Below are 21,065 nucleotides of genomic sequence, written 5' to 3' on the forward strand. Positions count from 1 at the left end.
ATGACTCTTCTACTACAGTGAGCTTTTAAAAAGTCCATGCCACACACATGATGGAGGGTAAAGGAGTGAAAATAAAGGGACAAACCAGAATGGCAACAGCTGGCTGATGTTTCACATCACAAGCTCTTCAAACCTACTAAATAGCTAAACATTTCAGCAGCACCTGGAAAAAACAAAGGTCATCATCCCTCCTAGGACCAGCCTACAAGATACTCACTACCTGGAAGGAAAGTGCTGTGTTTGTCACATTCCCATTTGAAGAGCTGCAGCTGACATTATCTTGGACATTCACTTTTAAAATAGGTTTTTATCCAGCACAGTATTTAAAAAAAAATAAAATTTTAAAAACCCAGTCAGAAAGCAAGTAAAAGGGATCCAATAAGATAACAATACTTTGCTGTGGACCTAGTAACCGTGGTAATTCTCTGCAGTCACCCTACACGAACCAGAAGACTGACATGACTAATAGCATTCTTAAGCTAAACTAGTTACTGGAAATATCTGTAAAACTTTAACTACAAATACTTTAAAGTATAAGATGTTAAGACTCTTGCCCAGATAGTTTCATTGGAAGATCAGACCTGGCACACTTTTCTGTATTTTGCAATGTTTCACAAGTGGGGGAACTCCCCACCATAACTAATTTCTAAAAAAATTCAGGTAAATTTAAAAAACAAACAAACAAAAAACCCAGTGTTTTGCTTGTAAACAGTCAGTATTCTGCTTTTGTCTAGAAAGACAGCAAATGCCTTTTGTGATGATAACCAGTACAACTGCCTGCAAAATTTGTGAGTGAAGGTATAATACAAGAGTTATGAATTATGTTCAAGCAAACCAGAAAGCGTTAAAAGCACTGCTAGGCACATAATCACTGAGATTTGCAATTTGAAAGACTCAAATACAATGCAACCAGCACAATCAAGGTGATACTTTTTAAGACCGTTCCATTATAATCAGCTGAACAGCAGAGTTTTCACCTTCTTTGCATAGGTAACATGCATTGATGGATTAGTTCCAAAACCGTAACACAAGCTTGGGGGAATATGCACAAAGGATTCGGGTTTCCCTTTTTTCTTGCTTATTTAGGTATCATCAGTGGATCGTTAAATCCTATTAGCATCAGCAATTCTATTACTGTTCTTCCAACAAATATTTAGACCTACTTCACTTACTTGCTTTTCCATCTTCAATTACAAATACACACACCCTGCCAAAATTAGGCAAAGAAAACAAGACATCACATTGTTGTTTTCTGTAAAGAACAGTAATAATTTAAGAGTTCAGTCCTTCAATTAAGTACCTACAGCATTTGTTTGTTCACAAATCACTATATACAGTAGGTCTTTAGGAAGACTGTGGATGGACACCAGGAAAAGCTCTCCAACTAGTCACCCCTACACCTTCCGGGCTGGAAAAACCCTCAGGAACAAAGACAACAACTGCTTCTCCCCAGAAGTAACTGAGAGCAAGTTCAGTTATTTTCTAGGCAATAAAAGGCAAAAGGAATGAAAGACAGCCCAGGAGAGAGAATGAGGAACTGATGAACAAGCACCCACAGCCTGCAGGAGTCTGTGAAAGGGCACAGAGGCCCTTCATGGACACAGTCCCACTTCGTCTGCTCCAAGAGGAAGGGCACACCTCTATTCAGTCTGTCTCACCCCTGCAGTTCTGAACTGTCTCTTTTTAAGGAGTTGCCTTGCTCTAACGTACAGCTACGTTTCAGGTACGGAGCTCTTTGGGGTCCCTCTGCGTGCCCAGTGCAGAAAATGGAAAGGAAGTTCTGTTTCAAGCCTGCCGAACTTGAAGGCTTGCTTCACCGTAACTTCAGTATCTCTTTTTGATTTGGGGCACACAGTCACAGTATCAACTGCTTAGCTGTATGCAATTTATCTGAGAGCCTCCACAGAGTTGCTTCGGCTTCTAGTGAGAGGTCTGTAACCAGCTTGCCAAACAGCGCTTGCATGGGAAGAGAGAATGGCTATTCACTAGGATCAGCAATAATTAAGACACCCTCCAGCTTCCAAAGCAAAAAGCTTACCAAGCCCTAACAGTTGCTCCTTGGCTGCTGTTCCGCTCAGCAACACCTATACAACCATGTTCATCAAAATGAGGGACATCCTACTAAGTGCAAAAAATAAAATCTGACTCTATAAGTTAGGCATTTACTTAATACAATTTATCCTACACAAGTCTAAATTCTAAAGGTCTTTCGAGAAACAGCATTCTAGTAAGCTGTAACGCCACTTTTGCAGGTTTAGCCTACAGGCGGATATTGTTTTTATAGGCTGGTTTTATTTTTTGCTTTGTTACACCTTTTTACAAAATTAGCATTCTTTCCTGATTTTGTTATCACCCTTGCTGGATCAATATGCATTGCCAGAATCAGGCTCTTGTCTTAAACACTGTAGTCTAAAGTCAGCTTAAATACATCGGTTATAGTTCAAGCGAATTTCAAGTCACTCTCAAGGTTGAAGTGAAAGTGAAACTTGTGAATAATCTCTCCTTGATTCACACTGCAACCCCCAAGAAGTTAATAATATAAATATATAAAACAATGACCTGCTTACCTTTGTATGACTTCTAATGGAAGAAAGAATACAGTAATCTTATGCCCTAGTGCAGATTGCGCTAAGCATCAAGGGCTGTATTTAACTTTATTTCCGAAACCATGGGTGCTGGGACAGAGTTGTTTACTTACAATACCTTGAAGACCAACAGTAGCAGCAGACTTCAAGGCAGAACGTAGTTACATGATGGTTGAAGTATGGTGCTATAATATACTAGGAGTACAGCTTTTGTTATGAATTACTAATAGAAGGCCCACTGTTTTTACACTTGAAGCAGTGCACCACAATACAGCTTTATGTATCTTGTCAAATTATATGACATTAACATTGATTTTTAACTCTGAGGACTCATGAATTTTCACCTATAAATCACTGAACTACAAGAATACTGCAGAAGACTATGGTCAGAACATGCAATATGATGATCAGTGGCATAAAGGAAAAGCTTCACACATTTTATTTGTAGTCTTACTATTTTGAGTAGTCCTACAAACATCAGTGCAACTACTGATTAAATACAGTATGTAAGTTTCTCCCAGAGACAGGATATAAAAAGCAAAAGCATTCAAGACTTAAGAAGAAACAAAAAGCTTGGGGCTCCACCTTAGAACAGCCATCCTGTCAATGGGCAGAAACAGACCCTGAGCTGCAATACGGGGAAGCAAGACCTCAACGTTCAACTGAAAACAAAACGAAACCTACGCTGCTAGGAACAGAAAAGTTCTAATAAAACTACCCATGCAGCATTCCCACCTTGAAATTAAACCTATGGCAAGGCCTCCACTTTTACAGTCCATTACTACTCATTATTTAACTATTAGTGATTAATTAGGGGGAGGGGTTATCTCACTTTCTTTACTAGTGCATTCCACCTATACTTTTTCTAAGTATATGATTAGGTTCAAATTAAAAAGAGCTAACCCACCAAACACTTTTCCAAAGTTTTAGATTCAACTTTCTCTGAATGCCGGATGTACTTCCATTAAAATCTTACACCTGTAATAACTAAGGGTTTCTGCATGACTTTTATATTCATGCTGAGTTTGAGTTATTTGAATAAAAGCTAGGTTAACATTTCATCCTAAAGCATTTCAAAACAAATATATATTCATTTTAAGTGAAGAATGATCTGCTGAGACAGCATAGCTGTTTCTTTCTACAATCTTGGTAATTATGTACTTTCTGCTTACTTGTCAAATACCTAAATTTAGATTTCAAGCACTAGTAACAAATGAGCATAACAAAAAGCTGTTTGTTCAACTTGTGGTTTTAATACTTAGAAGTAAAGTATTTGAGAAGATTTTAAAGCATTTTGTTTGCTTTTTTAAAGATTTTAAAGCAGATTAAAAGTTTTGGAGCAATATGTCAAGATGCAGAAAATTTTCTGCAAGTCAGAAGTTTGGGACTATTTTCATCTTAATAAAAACAGCTAAAAAAATTATATCCTTAGATATAATGCTTAGACTGGCAGCTGCATAGGTTTCCAATACCAGCACCTCATTTCTGGATCAGCCCACATGCTACACTATACTAATGAAAGAAACACCAACTCAAGGATGAGTTTGAAGTTCCCAATGCCACATATGAGAGATTAGAAAGACTAGAAAGGAGAGAACATCCAAGAAACCACAGCACCTGGAAGTCTTGGATCCTCTACAGCTTACCAAAAAGTCTGAACGCTGTTTCTTGAATTAACTGTTTCTAGCTACATATCTACTGGAAATGCTTCTGTAAGCTGCATTATAGTCACCCTCCAATATCTTGCTACCCATGAGAACACAGAACAACAGTCCAAATCTTCAGATTTATTCAAAACCCAACAGAATTTCACTGCATAGGTTAGCTAGTCCTGAACACATTAATGGGAAAAAAAACAAAAATGAAGGAAACCTTCCCACTTCTGGAGATATATAAATCCATCAAGAGTAACTGTTCCCATCTCGAACTGTTGAGTTGTTGGAAGATTTTAAATACCATTTCTGAGGTATATAATCTATTAGACAGCTAAGATTCTGCATTAGGAAAATTAGGAAACCCTTTCAGAACAGTGCATCAGAAATGCAATTATTTTAGTTTTCACAGGTTCTGCATTAATTTCTGTAAAGATAAAGAACTCTAACATTTCTACATAAGAATTAAGCAATACTCTGCTTTGTTAACAATGTTTTAAAGAATCAAGGGCAGATATAATGCTGACATTGCAAATTTGACCCTTTCATTAAGTATACAAGTAATCTCTAGAATTAATTATGCTTTATAAAACTCCTTCCACCCAAATTGATAATATTTAATGCAAGCACAACAGCCAAAAAAGGACATTCTAGTGGACAGCATCCATTTTATTTCATACACATACATTTATATACCCAGAAACACACAAAGCAAATACATGTCTTTAAAAGCATGCTTTTAAAAAACTGAAAATGGAAATATTAGAAGACTCATGGGAAGTGAAACACTTCCTATCCACAAACCAAGGAAAATAAAGACATTACATGATACATAGGGTTCACAATTTTACACACACAAACATTTCCCAGTGTCTGTAATACAGCAATACTTGACTTCAACTGAACAATAATTCAGTTTTGTTGGTTTAAGTGGAAAAATTATGCAGATCAAATTCTTAAGTCAGGCACTAAAACAGGTTTCCTTCATTGAGGAGTATCAGATTAAGGCAACAAAGAATAAACCATGCAACGTACCAGCTCTTTGCTATAGGTCTACTCTACTGCAGGGAACAAAGCAGCCCCGCACTACTCTTCATGGTAGAAAATAACCCTATGAAGTAACTCTGTTTTCTAAGGGACTAGATTTTAATTCAGGGTCAAGAGGCTAGATTATTTTAAGATTTTTATTCTTCTTAAAGTTATACTTTCAGGCTGGTGAATAAACTCCCAGATCATGCTTACAGTGCTTACAACTTAATCCAGAATTGGACCAAAGAGGACAAAGGAAACAGACACATAAAATAACCCATGCTATGCAACACTGGTAAATCACAATTTCTGAGCATGTTCTGAAAAAGTAGATGGACCAAGCAGAAGTCCAGATGACTACAACAGTAAAACAGTCTGTGACAAAGGAATGAATAAATTTAATTGGATTTACCTAAGAAGAAATTGATAAAGAATACAGAAACACTCTTCAAAGCCTTACAATTCACTACAGAGGAGGCAAAAATCACCTAGTCTATGAAGGACCAAACAAGTATTAGATTCAAACTGCAGAAGATGCAAGTCAAAATTTGACAGAAACCTCCTGATGTAAATGCTGTAAAAGACAACAACTTGCTCTGCCTTTTTGCCATCTCTTTTACTAGTGAAATTAGACATCTGCCCAAAACTACATTAAGCTAGTTGATTCATTCTCTGAACTGGAGATTAGACTGAACACTGCCTAACATTCTTTGTAGCCCTAGTTCTCTCTTAACCCAAGAGAAAGGAAGTGATGGCCATGTATCATCAATTACCTGCAAAAAGAAAGTACAATTTTCCATAGGGAGAGAAACAAGCAAAAAGCAAGAACTCTGAAGCAAGTCAGAGTTCGTAAAAACACAGCACAGATTGCATAAATTATTTACTTTGAAAAAAAAAATGGCAATAAAAAGATATTTGTAAAGGAAGTAATCTTCAAATTACTTCAAGTGATTACTACTGCATGCCTTCTTAGCACAAAACTGAAAGAAATATCAAATGTCACCACAGCAGATCTTCAAAAAGACTTCACAAAAGAGGTTGTTTAATAAATGCTCTACCATCTTCAGTCTTCTGAACAATCTTACCTGTCTAGGCTGATCAGTCACCCTATATAAAAATCACATATAAAAGCATGTTCACAGCCTCCTCTCTGCCACCTTCAATTCTACAGTTCAAAGCTAGCACTGAAGAGATTGTGATGCCCATCTTCAGACTCTTAAGTACATTCAAATACAAGCCAGTGTAACAGTCTTACAACAGGTAAAGCCTTCAACATAGTGAAAATGAGAAGGTGTATTAGTGAAACAAGGATTAAGCGGTGATCTCCTAGACTTTACATCTAACTAAGGTCAGTGAAGAACATTCTGTGGACAACTCCCCATATAACATCCTTACACGTGACAGAAACAAGCCAGGGCTTGTAAGAATACAGTGGGAATTGCACCTACACAAACACTGCTGCACTTGGAATGGTCACCATCCATGAGAGGGTATCTCTTAATGAGGGTGGATCAGCTTTTGCAGTGAAGTGTAACACACCTGAAGAACGGATTTGACTATCCTTGCTCAAGTTTGAGAATATAGCTAAACTTATTTAAGACAGTAAGACATGCAGATTTCCTAAAAAGTTCACCCAGAAGGTATTCATATCTAAAAAAAAAAAATCAATTTTCTTAGATGTGAAAAGATGTTAACCATTTCCCCCAAAAAAGAAATCATGACATTTATTTAATTAGTTATCAGAGGATGGGGGGCAAGATAAGAAAACATAGAAATAAAATATGATCCAGAAACTTCATGGTAACGCAGGTCATACAAAAGCAGGCTTGAACACATTAGGTCTTCTAAATGCAATACCATCAGATGGGAAAAGATTGAAAGTGGAATATTTCAAGGTTTATATATCAATATTATCACTGGTGGACCTTCAATCCAAAGGAAACACGGGAAGCAGAGTTTACTTTCAGTTTTCTCTCCTAATTATTTTCCCCTCTCTGGGATTCAACCCTTCTCTGAAGATTTACTCACCTCTTCCTCATTTTTCTCTTTCACCTTCTATCCCAGAGTGCTAAGAAATGGAGAACAAATGTGATGTTGAAAACAAGGCCCACTTTTTCAGGCTCTAGGGATTATATGCCTGTAGCACATAGCTGGGGAAAAGAGTGTTTTTCAATTGGAAGGAATGAACATTCACCACAGAGCTCCCTCTAAACCAGTTTCTTTTTAGTTCCTTCCTGTGATGGCATTAGACAACTGTTGCAAAGCTGGTCCTAGTGAAAACTTTGGTTCTGGGTCCTGCATCAAGAGGCACAAACAACGTAGAGGCTATTCACACACATGCAGCAGACCTTGAATTCTGGCAAACTCTAAAAATTGCCATGCTGTCCAAGATTCAGATTACAAAAGGATTAATTCCATACAGAAGGCTGCACGCAAACCTCAATTTCGCTGCAGAAGGGGGCAGAAACTCAGCATGAGACTATGAACTCTGGCTCCTCCAAAATATTATCAAATGCTCTCACTTCAGCTGCCAGTTTCCCACATTCATGAAAAACCCATTTGAGAACAGGCTAGAGCAGCAGTCCTTCACAGGTGATTATCAAAGTCACCTGCTTTGAAGACCTAATATGGCTGTCACATCCCTAGCAGGTACTGGACTGCTGAGGTCCCATCATAAAAGCATCAGTAGATTCCGAGTATTAACACTTTATCTGTCAGAGGAGACAGGAAAATAAGAAACAAAGTGCTCTTTTTAGTCTTTTCATTGCACCCAGAGGTCTAGTTCTCTCCATTAACTGTGTATCTAAGACCAAGCTGAGACATTAGATAGCACACTACTTTAAGACTCAAAAGCATGAAAGTCCCACCTATTGCACATCTGAGGAGGAACTCCATTCAGAATTCATAAAAACAAGGTCAGAAGCATGTCACCTATCCCTGTGAAACTACTACTATTTCTTTTCTCTATGGCAAAATAAAGACAGACAGGAAGGCGGGAGCGATGGACCATATCTACTCTTTCCTCTTGAGCTTCCAGAATACTTTTTAGCTCCTGTACAGGCAAGCAAAATAAAAAAGCAAAGCACAAGGATGGATAAATCTTCAAAAAAAATTTGCAAAAAGATCAAGACGTCAGAGCAGACTGAGCAAAGGCTATAATTATTAACTTGCTGCTGCTGAAGCTAGGAAAACAGAACTAAAGAAGGATCAATTAGTTTTACTGGTTATACACCATTTCAGGATCATGGCCTACATATTAAAAGGCAAACAAGCTATGCTTGTACAGCCCCAATAAATGTGGCAACAAAAAAAAACAACCAAACAACCACCAACCACCACAACCCACAAACAACCAAAACAACCCCAACTCCAAAAGCATTCCTACTCCCCAACAGAAATAAAGACATTTTCAGCATACTGTTATGTATTTATCACACCAATCACTAAAAATACCAATCCCACAAAAAAGCATATAGAGTTTGTTTGGTAGAAGCCAGGACTTTGTAAAACTCAATGAAGACAATGAAGCAAAGGGGAAAAGAACACACACAACATAACTGGAGATGCTGACTCTCGCTGATGCTCACTCACTACCGCAGGCTGCCTCCAACCAAGCTGTACATTGAAACTGTATTCCCTTGTCTGACCTACCATGTTGTGCTACAGATAACCACCACGGCTTGTACAGCTGTTGCAACATGGATAACCAGCAAACAGCCAAATGTAAGAATCCAGCTCACACTAACCTTAGGTATTCAGCCTGGCGCTGGATGTCTCAGACCTAAGCTTCAGCCCAAGTTCCATCGCTGCTCTCTAAGGCTACTTCCACCAACACCTACAATTTTTTCACTGAAGTGCCCTGTTTCAAGGACATGCTTTCACTTAGCATATATGACCAGCACAGAGGTTGATTTCTGTGCAAGTATTCTATAAATAAGAAAACTCAAGAAACTCTGAAGTTACAAAAATGTGAAGCTTCAAGAATTAAGGACAAGAAAGTATTTTTAGATTCTACTGAATATAATAAATGTATCACTTTTTTGAAGTCTGAACAATTAGGTTTTGTTAAACTACTGCCAGAAAACCAGATGAAATGAAGTCTGCAAGTAAGCTTTCCCACAAAACTTCTTTCCTTCACTCCAATACCCATTACAAGTTGCATCCTTGCAGTCTAAGGGGAAGCACAGAGGTGCTCGAGTCTTCTCAATCTAAATTAAGTTCATAGATGAGAATTTAGTTGTACACCCACTGACTCATACTCTGCATTTCACTGCTAATTATGACCCAAACTAGCAAAGTGACATACTAATTGGGTTTCAGTTGAACTTCCCAACAGTCATGTGACAGCATACAGATGAATTACCAGAGCTGAAGTACAGAAACAGTCGAGCTTAATAAACCATTTCTGATTTATGCAATTCAGCTAACAACTGATTCAAGCACTCTCTGACTGCCAGGCCAACTGCAGCATTTACTTTCTGTTCTGAAGGAAAATTTCAGGATACCATTCACTAATGAGAACACACAAGATCATATTCTGTTGTCTAAATGACCAGTCCAAATCCCATTCACAAAGGTCTAGGCTTCAACTTAAGTAATTAAAAATTAAATAACTACTCTTCAGTTTATATACAGAAAAAATATACCCATCTCCATTTATTTCCAAAAATCTCTGAAAGAGTCAACTTGCTTATGTCATATGTGTATTAATTACTATGGCCATATAGATGAATACCACTGATGTCAAGAGAAAGTTCACATTTTCAGGTAAATGCAGGTTAAGGACAAAATGTCAGACAGCTGTCATTATTAGCACAACTGGATAGCTCAACATGGACAAAATCACTACATGTATTATTACACCAGCTCTACAGTAATGTAATAAATAACATCGTAATAATATGTATTAAGTTACAATATAGAACTTGTAAACTTCATTGCCTGTTTCAAGTAAATGGCCCTCCAGATTGAAACTGACTGAGCTGGAAAGAACCTTAGCTTACTACTGAACTAGAACAGATACACAAAGGGAATTAACAGATGCACAATACACTGCAGATCTATCAAAGTCTCAGCCAAACTGCAATCATTAATTTTAACTAAAAGCCACAGCCTTATCTTAGAAAAGACTCAAGGGAAGACATATGTCTCTGTCAAGAGACATGGATTATCAGGCAACCAACTTGTAAAAGCTATAAACCAGTACCACATATTATACAAAACAACCTAAATTGAAATAAAAGCAAGATATTTTTAAAATAAGCATCCCTGATCTAAAACTAATGTTTAACTGATTACCACTCAGTTCTAATGAAATAACTGAGTATTTTAAAGCATTTCTAAAGAGAAAGGACAGTAATCAAAAGGATCTATAACATTTAAAATGCAGAGCAGGTCAAGCAATTACCCACAGGCTGTATTATTTTTTTAGACACACAGTCTTTCCTTGGGGCAATTTGGGAGCAGGCTGAAAGTCAGATGAATCATTTTAGCACTGAAGCTCTGTCTTGCCTGCATCACCGGCACTCCTCACAGTACACGACAGGCAAAGAGCCAAAAACGTTCTTAGGAGAAGCCATGTTCAGGTGCCTGATACTAGAGCTATCCACGCAACCCTAAGACTCCCTCTCTAACCAAGCACAAGGAGCCTCTAAAAGAAAGTGGCTCTTCCGAGTACATCAGCTCCTCTTCCACCAGCGCTCCTGAGACCCAAGCAGAGAAGAGGCTGGGCGCAGGAGAGGCACGCATACCCCATGGCCTGTCAGCCCAGCCCTCACTGCAGAGGGGCTCTAGGGCTTTCAAACTGGAGATCCTGGACAAAACACATTCAGTGTTTTGTTCTGGTAAGTCTCAAAATTTTAAAACAAGTTTGATTTTTTTAAAATGTAGACGAGACTTAAAACACCAAGCCAAGGAAACTTTATTCTCCATCTGTTACAATAAACTGACCAGAAAAGAGTTTTGCTCCTCTGAGCTTATAACCACCTTTTCCTCCCATAAAAGGTGAAGACACATTTTACACTGAGGATTACAATTAGATATTCCAAATTTTTAACAGCTCTCATAGCTTTGACAACCTCCTCCCTAACCCTTACGGTAAACTTCCACAATTCTCACAAACTGTTCCAGAAAAAATAAAAATCTCCTCTTTATCCTTTAGTCCCTGTCAACATGCCAAAGGAAAAGTTATTCCAAATCTCCAACCTAAATAAAATTTACATTTATGAGCAAAGACTCACACAGTTAGTATCAATTACATAAAAATACTTCTAATAACCACACAGTCCAGCTTCCCTTGTCTCAGTGAGGTGAAATGTATTAAGACTACTAAAACACTATTACAATATGCCTCTGATGATTGACAAACCACTCTGCAATAAAGAAGATTTGAGTATTCCTCTATGCCACTGCTAGTTACCAGGGTTTTAATGGATTTATCCAGTCCATAAAATTAAGAAAAGCATAAACAAGGACTAAAAGAAGTAGCAGTTAAAATGTAAGGGTTTTTTTCTTTAGCAAAAAGTAGCTTTGTAACTTTTTAACTTTGCCTCTTTCTCTATTCACACATTCTTAAACCTAATTCTGAAAAATATCAACTAAAATTTGCACAAATGTACTATTTTAGCCATTAAGTCAGTGAAAGTATTTACAATACTGTGTTACTTTACGTTGACTACAAATTAATGTGCCAATTATTTTTTTTATATATATAATTGTACACACACACACACAGGGTAAGAGTAGCCTCCTTCCCAAGCAAAGACAATAATTTAAACAGGGCAAAGAAACATTTAAGAGACACATTCACATAGAAAGGTTCAGAGGGAAAAAGTGTCAGTATAATAGTCTCTTATAACACACAAATCATCAGAAAAAGAAGAATCTCAGAGACACAGCTCTAACCCATCCTTTCAACCCACCATTCCAGGAAGAAAAATTGCATTTATCTGACTCCAGGAACACACACAAAATCATAAATGTATTTTTAAGCAAGCAGCTGCCTGCAAAATACTTTAGCAATTTGGGGGAAAAGGTGGCTTTTCAAAAGCACTAATATATTAAGGATAACAGGCATCAAGAAAAGCTGCTTTAATACAGTAACTACAGAGTTAGATAAAACAATTCCGAAACTAATACTATCATATATTGTTTTGGGCCATGGGGAACCGGAGAAATACTACTCATTCTCCTCAGATCAGTGCTGTGAAGATCAATGACTGCTGGTGAAACACAAGAGTATAATATGAAGTGTTCTTCATAAATGCATGTACTGAGTCTGGCTGGGACGGAATCAGGTTTCCTGACAGAAACCCATAAGGTGCTGTGCACTGGATTTGTAACTGAAAGCATTGATGACACACCTGTGTTCTGGTTATTGCTGAACAGTACTTGCATAGAAATGGCATGAGAAAGCAGGAAGGCTTTCTCTCTTTCTCCTGCACTCAACCACTACCCTAGGTTTGGGGGTGGGTAAGAGGCTGGAAGGCTGCAGGACAGCCATTACACTGAGACCGGCTGGGCATCAGTCTGCTCGTGGGAAGTAGCGAGTGAGTGCTTTGCATCACTTGTTTCTGTTCCTCTCGCCTTGCTTATTAAATGGTCCTTATCTTGACCTACAAGTTTTCTCACTCATGCCCTTCCTGTTCTCTCCCCCATGCCAACTGGGGGTGGGAGGAGGGCAGCGAGCACGGCGTGGGTGCTTAGCTGCCGTGACAGCATCAGCCTGCCAGAACGCTAGGCATCTACTACACAGCAATCTCATCTTAAAGTTATTCCACAGTTTTTTCTGTGTTTTTTAAAATTAAGACTTTCACATGGGACTGTGCAACAACTTAATAAAAAGCCAGGTACAGCATCTACTGCTGCTGTCTTCGCAAACATCAAATTAACTTGCAAATCAGACTGCTTCAACACAATTTATTGTCTCTACCACCTTGTTACTTCTTGGTGCTCACCTATGTTACTTCATTATTAGCTCTATCATTTTTTCAGCTACTTCAGTCAACCTGACTTAACTCTAACATCCTCCTCTTCCTTTGCTTTGGAAGACGAGCTGTGTATTTTCCTACTTCCACAATCCTGGGGCCACCACCACTGGTTATTTCCATAAATACCGTAAGCAACAGCTGTGCTACACCAGGCCACTGGTATCTGCAGAAGGAAGTATTCAGCTACCCACAACACAAAGCACTGGCTTACTGGCACCCACTGAGCCAAGAGGATCTAGACTATTTCAGCTTATCTAAAATTTGTATCAGGGACAGGGGAAAGTTGTGATTTCCTTTAAGTGGCTGGATAAAATTTATCTTCTTCTGAAGATCAAAGCAAAGATTAACTCAGCAGTCTTTATCATAATGTACTTAGTTTATGGTAATTGGGGAGAGTTCTGAAGTGTAGTGATTATTTGATTAAGCTATCACAGCACCTTTTTCTCTGCTTTTCTGTTCCATGACTTTTCACCTTTGCTGTTATTTGTACTGCAACCCAATACATATGTCCTTGCCTCAAGTTTTCATGTGATTTTTTTTAGTGAACAGTATTTCTGGAATTCCTAACAGTGCTGTACTTCTCTCATCTTTTGCCTGCATCAGAATTTCTCTTGCTGAAATTATTGGATCATCTTATATTCCTTATATCTTAGGAGAGACTCTATCTACCTATTTCCTTAGCTTGTAAAAGTTACGCTACTTTAAAATCACTAGCTGTCATTTCTTTCATTCTCGAGGGGAAAGAATGCTATCAATTCATGGTAATTTTCATCAAATTTTAATTGTTTCAGATTTTCAAGCACCTCCCTATTAATCCAAATCTAGCCTAAAGCAGGCGCTTCAACAATTTCTACCAGTTTCTGGAAAAGTATCCCAAACATCTTTTTATCCCTCCAGAAAGTAGTTTTGCAAGCCCTCAATTTCTGTCAAACTGTACCCTCTGTCACTTCCGTTATTTGCTAAAAAAAACAACCAACCAAACAAAACCAACCAAAAAATCCTAGCACTGTTTACTGCTTCATGCAGATGAGGCATTTTTGTCCTCTATTTCACCAAAAGACATTCAGCTGTTTGCTTCAACACTGTATAGGCTTCAAAATAAACCCAAAAAACTGAGTATGCACAGATGTGTGCATGCAGTGAAACATCATCTCCCTTTCCGAGCACCTGAGAGGATTGTAGCAGCACCTTCGGTCAGTCCAAAGACAAACAGAACATAGACTAAGAAATTTTATGCCATTTAGGGAAACAAAACACAATCAGTTCCATCAGTTGGAGGATGCTCACTTGCAGACTACTAGTCTACACTTACAGGAAAGTGGCCAGTCAAATCACCTACTGAAGGTAGAATTTCCAATGCTTAGACATTCTAAGAGCCAAAAAAATCCCAAAACCAAACTTACTGCCTCAGTGAACCAGTTGGATCATCCACAGCAATTTATGGAATTTGTACTGTAACTATACCAAAATATTGAATTCAGAATACATAAAGTCTCGAATAGTCATAGAAATGAAGTGTTCCTTTATTGCATAATCAAAACAGTTAAAAAATTAAACCAAAACTAACATTTTTCTTGAACTTAGCAAAACTCCACCAATGAAGATTTAACAAATCGTGTAAATTTTGAAAGAAAAACCTTTTCTGAAAAAGTGACTACTGAACAAGCACATTTTCCTCCTGAAACAGCCTCCAAAAGTGACTGATACAGATAAGTCTGTAAATGAAATGCATCATGATCTAGCATTACACAGTACTTACACACATACATATCTCTATCATATCACAGTTCAACAGTGACTACTGAACAAAGTTATCCAACCACAATGACGCTTCCAGACCTTCACAACAATCAATATTAGGCCTTATGAAACCCTTGAATATTCTATACAGTATTGGAATATCACTGCCTGCTAGAGACTGGCAGAGTTGTAAATAGTAAGGTTATAAATAGCAACAGCTACATCAAACAAAGGCTTCCAGCTACTTGCTGTGGTACAGCCCAAAGACGACCCTTTTTTATACCATGAAACACAAACTTTATCCATGCTCAGATCCAGAGAATGAAGGACTGAATACAGAAAAGCAATAAGCCCAAAATAATTCAAGAACAAAACCAGACAGACAATCCAGCTTGCACATCCAGTTTTCACTTTGACAAAAGGCTGGCCTTTCAAGGTAAAAACAAAACAGCAGTAAAATGATCCTATTTCAATGCTAGGCAAAACTCCTATTGGGATTCTATTTAAAGCTCTAACAGACATATTTGAAGAACAACATTGAAAATCCTGGAAAAGCAAAAAAAAAAATAATTCCATGGTATTTTCATAAGGCTTGAAATAACTCATTTAACAAATCTATTTAACTTTACAAAACCAAGACATAATACTCCATCACAATGTACAAATACCTCATAGTGAAAATATTCCAGGCATCAAAGGATCCCAACCTAACAACAAAAGCTATTAACAAAATTGCTGGTTGGAAGCTGAAGCCAGTCAGATGGAAATAAAAGACAGTAACATCTGACTAGCGTTCATCTTTCTGATCCGATCCAGTGGTTAGCATATCAACGGTTAACATTCATGTGAAGAAGAAATTTTTTTTGAAGATGCATTTAAACCAAGCGTAAAGGTTTTAAGGTCAGTGCACAAACAGCAGTAGAAAAAACACAGCTGGATGCAATAAATGGCAGGTAATTATTTAATGGTATCTTTTAGCCCTACATTTGTTAAGTGTCTCAGACGCACAGCCTCTCCACTAGCGTTGTTAAAAAAAAAAGGAAACTTCTAATACCTTTTTGAGTAAAAAAATCTAATAGTCTTCTTCCGTCAGAAGATTAATTATTATGTCTGGAGACAGGTTGCTTTCACTCTCTAACTTTCCTAGCCCCACATCTTGCTGTTCAAATTGTATCTGCTAGCTACCTGGCTTATCTTCAGTTCAAGTGCTGATGCATGCCTGCTGCCAACAAGACAACATGCAGTGTAAACACTTGCAGAAACCTGATCTAATACCGCACGTACAACTGACAGCAATGAACAGCAATGTCAATACCTGGTTTACTCTTTATATCCATTTAGCAAGAGGCCTGCACTTTTCCTCAAGGCAGGTTAAGTTTAATAGGTACCACATGAACTAAACAATTTCATACCAAAAACTGTATGTAAAAATGAGGAGGATCCACTGCTCATCTTTCCTCCAGATATGCCCCAGGACACAACAGTTCCCACACTGCATGCACTCACTGTGATTATCTGCTGCATGCTCAGCTGTTCACAGTACAGTGAAATTACCAAATTACAACCTTTGTGATATTTTCCAATGCCAGTAGCTGTAGCAGTTGCCACAGGTATTTTGATTATAACCTACGAAATCAGGATCGCCTAAGCCACATTCCACAACAAGAATTCACTATGATTCACTATCCTAAGTATATACATGCTTAAAGGTCTTTTCCAACCTAAATGACTATGATTCTGTGACTTTTTTTTTTTTGTCCAAACTCACTAGTAACTATGTGGTACATGAACACTAACATGACAAATAAGGAAGGGTAAGTGCATTAAGTTTTACCTATATTTAAAAAGGGTTAATGAAAAGCAAAGTTTAACCTCATAGGTACAAAATTAATCCAAAACACTTGGTTTCAGACTTAAAATAGAAAAGGCTCGAATATAGCTGAGTACAACTGACCAAGATAGCTTTAGTAGTAAAAAAGCTCCAAAGCACAGAGTACATGTCTTTTATGAAACAAACCTCAGACTCACAAAGGTCTCAGGCACTGAGCAATAGCTGAGCAATAGCAATAAGAGCATTACATGCGTACAGTATACTGGCATACATTCACAATATAGCACTAGCACAACTTCAAATTACTCTTTCATGCATGATCAAAGGATTACACAATTTATATTTCATCTGTGTCCTTATTTGTGCTTAATTTTATATGTAACCTTTTCAGTACAACCATTCATTTCATGAAATGTTTGTTAGTATCTTTACTGTCAGCTGAGGCACCCCAACACGATGCAAACCAAGAAGTTGCATGGAGCTTGCTCGCTCAGGCACAGTTCAGCATTAGTACAGCTGTAAGGGTTTTGGCTCACCTACCCCTTATCAAGCCAGGCTGAGCTCATTCTGCCCACACTACAAATCTCTTCTGTGTCTTTTTTTGAAATGCTAGGGCACTCCTACACATAGAAACTCTACTCTCCTCAAACAGACTTGTCTGATGGGTTATTTAACTTCCCCAGGCATACGTGACCGATTGGTTACCTATGTACGTACTTGCTGATGAGTATCATTTGGTGTTTCGGATTAACCCATCATCCTGTAAGGTCTACCTTAGAGCCAACGCAAATCTAAACTGAGATGCTGTATGAATATGGATTTCCAGTACGAGCATTTTTTTTCCCCTCAGTCTAGCCCTCAAAGCGTACAAAGACTCACATACCTGAATGTTAAACCACATGTGTACTTATAATAACTAAAATATCTTTTCTGAAATGAACTTATATCAGACTGGGTCATTAAGGAACACCTGCACTTGGAAATCTACCAAATTAACTTCCAGAGTAACTACCTAGTTTGGAAGTACACTGCTGAATGCAGTTGGTGGTGGTTTTGTTTTTTTCCAGACCAGAATAATTATGGAGGCCTTCATAAACCTGGATTGACATGCTAGCATTAAACAAGGTCAAAACTTGTTTATATTAAGACACACTTACAGAAGGCCATTCTTTTGTAAAGGATTGAGATTGCACAAGAATCTTGTGAAACATACTTTGTAAGAAACTGAATAAACAGTATTCAAGAAGAATGTGCCAACAGACAACAAACACAAGGAAAAAACAGCACAGAATCTGAGCACTCATACTTTGACACAGAGGTCCCAAGCCCATGACACAGTAACCTCTCACACAGTTGCAACTGCTATGAAGATAGCCACAAGCTGGATTAGAAAGTACATCACGTATAGCAGTACATAGTATGTAGACACAAATAGGACTCAGCTGTAAAAAACAACTGACAATTACTGCTTTAAGTATTTTTATTTCACAGGTTCTTAATACTACTGAGTTAGCTTACACAGCCAAACTGTCTTTTACAGTGGTTTAATCAACTGAATTAAGCTACTTGAGAAAGTTTTAAAATAAACATCAATTTATATCACTGGAAAGGGACAGACTTTGCAGCCCTACTACACACACAATATTCCATACAACCCACAGTTACTTAGCAATAAAAAAGGAGTCTAAGCTGCACATCAATGTACATTGCCACCAGCTGTGTTCGAAGAGACTCTTCAGCCCCACAAAAAATAGTTTCTCTCCCCTCACCAGGATTTTGCAGACAAATTTAGAAGCCCATTAAGTTTAAACCAACATAATCAATACAAAAAAAGACATAAAGACATATTAAAGTAGTTTCAGTGTTGTCAGAAACAAAGTAAAAAATCCTTCTCCAAATAAATTTGAATTCCAGTAAGTGCAAATACCTCTTTTTTAAAAATAGAATAAACATGTGTACCTCGGACAAGAAAATCAGACTACCATGAGAAGGTTATTCACGCATTTCCTTTGGGCTTATTATTCTTTAACATTTTTTGAAAGTTTAGTCATGTTTTTGTAACACAAGTGTTACGTTTATGTAGCTCAACAAAAATGCTTTTTAAGCAAGACATTAAGTAGCTTCCATAACCTGACTACAAGAGTGTCTTCTTCCCATCAAACACTCACACTATGTAAACACAACTGAACTGCACCTTGAGTATCATGCTCCCTACGCTTGGTGTTATTTGCTCTCTTGAATACTCGGTGCCCTGTGCCACCATCAAATTCTTTTTTGGGTAATTCAGGTGCAAGTACTGTAGCTCCCTGACACAGTGCATATTGCCCAGGCCTTCCATGCCTCAGGTGGTAAAACTCTTGCACCAGCATCTTAGGATTTGTTTCCAATTTCTCCTCTAAGCCTCTGACGTCTCAAAAAAACCCTGAAACTACCCAAAGCCATCAACACCTTGGATCACACAAGTAACTACATCGGTTTTAATTTGATTAAACTGCCATAATCTTCCTACTTGAGGCTTCCGAAGTAAATACAGGCACTAAAGAGAAAGTGGAGATGTTAAGTGTCCCGTAAGGCTTAACATCGAGCTGAATTTTACCAAGGCTGATGTGACATACACCTACTAATCTTAGAAACTCCTGGTGACCTTAGAAGCCTAAACCACAGGCATTTTTTTCTTCAGAGGTTTTAAACATCAACAACTATGTAGCTTCCTATCAGTCCTCAGTCCTAAGCCATAAATACACTTAAATATATAGCCTATGCACACACAAGATTCCATAGACGCATCCAGTGACAACAGACTGGAATACATCCAGAGAACAGAGCTGGCCAGGCTGTAACATACCATTCTTACTCTGTTCATTTCCACTTACATAAACCAGGCTTAAAACCATAGTAAGACTACTTCTTCCTGGAGAACCATGAGACACTTTTCAAACCATAAAGTAATACAGATACTACAATATTAAAAAAAAAAAAGCATTACTGAAAGGCTGCCAGACAAGAGATGTCTAAAAGCAAGTAGTAATGCAGGGACAACTTAGAACACCCAAGTCATCAAAGCAAGGACTGAAGTCTTTACACCTGTCTAATTGCAACTGAAAAGCCTCAGAAACATTAATACTTCCCCAGCAACAATTTACAAACACAAATTTCAAACAGACAATGGTGAAATGACTTCTTCAGTGACAGGGCTACAATAAAGATATTCTAAGGTTTTGGACATTGCTCTTGCCAGTACAGAAAGACACAACATAAGGAGCACAAGCACCAGAAAGGAAGACATTGGGAAATGAAAACAAACTGACATGAGCAGGGACCTGAGAAGGAAAGCATGGGTTCTTGTCAGGGTCTCCTTTTAATACAACACAGGACAAGGAATGATTTTTTTTTTTTTTTTTTTTTTAAGTGGAAGAAAATCCTGTCTCACCAAGATGTGGTAGCAAGCCCAGCACTGGCTCTTTATACTTAACAGCATTCTTTCACTAATACTATTACCATAAATCTACAACTGTTTCCACTTTTAACCACTTCCTGGGTTAACACCACTGGGTCTTTTCTGTCTTCTTGCACCTTTAGCCTAATAGTGGAATGAAGGCACACTCTATTAAGCTTCATGGTGTTACATGCAGCCTTTATATTTACCAGCCACATTCATAGGATAATAAAATCTAAACAACTCTTGTGTCAGCAAGCAGGAGCCAATAACCTCTGGTACTAATAAAAGAAGTTTGTGCTTATCTAGATCAAAATGTCAGTTTTCTAACAGCAACACAAGTTGCTCCTGGGTTTCCATCCAGTGCTTCTGAAACAAAGCATGCTGTTTATTCATCAGCAATGCTTCCTAAAGCACACGAACAGGTCTTCTACACAAGAACTGTCAGAGTTCATGCCTGTGGTTTAAGTAAGCCAATCTCTGCATGGCTGATTAAAATTCTCACATTCAAGATTGGTAATTGACTGTCTCCTTCGGTCACTAAACTCGCAATATTCCAGGACAAAACCCCCTATTTTGACCTTCTTCCCCACGGAACTCGCTGTCTGGGAGCAGTGCAAGGAAGGAGAGGCAGCCTGCCCCGCCGGCCCCCGCCCCAGGACGCCGAGGCAGGCGGCGGCGCGCAGCTGGCTGTCACCGCAGGAGCCCGCCCGGCGCACGACGGCCCCGCCAGCCCGCGGGCCCCGGCGGCGAGGGAGCCCGGGCCGGGCCGGCCCCGCGGCGGCAGCGCGCACCGCCCGCCGC

The 21,065-nt window shown here is 38.4% G+C and overlaps 1 protein-coding gene across 2 annotated transcripts in view; it reads right to left on the reverse strand.

The window, feature by feature from the left end:
* Positions 1–21,065, reverse strand: part of PDK3 (pyruvate dehydrogenase kinase 3) — a 56,376-nt gene that overhangs the window by 34,745 nt on the left and 566 nt on the right. The gene's annotated exons all lie outside the window — the stretch shown is intronic.

The sequence above is a fragment of the Falco cherrug genome, chromosome 2, assembly GCF_023634085.1.
Source record: "Falco cherrug isolate bFalChe1 chromosome 2, bFalChe1.pri, whole genome shotgun sequence".
NCBI classification, from domain to species: Eukaryota; Metazoa; Chordata; class Aves; order Falconiformes; family Falconidae; genus Falco; species Falco cherrug.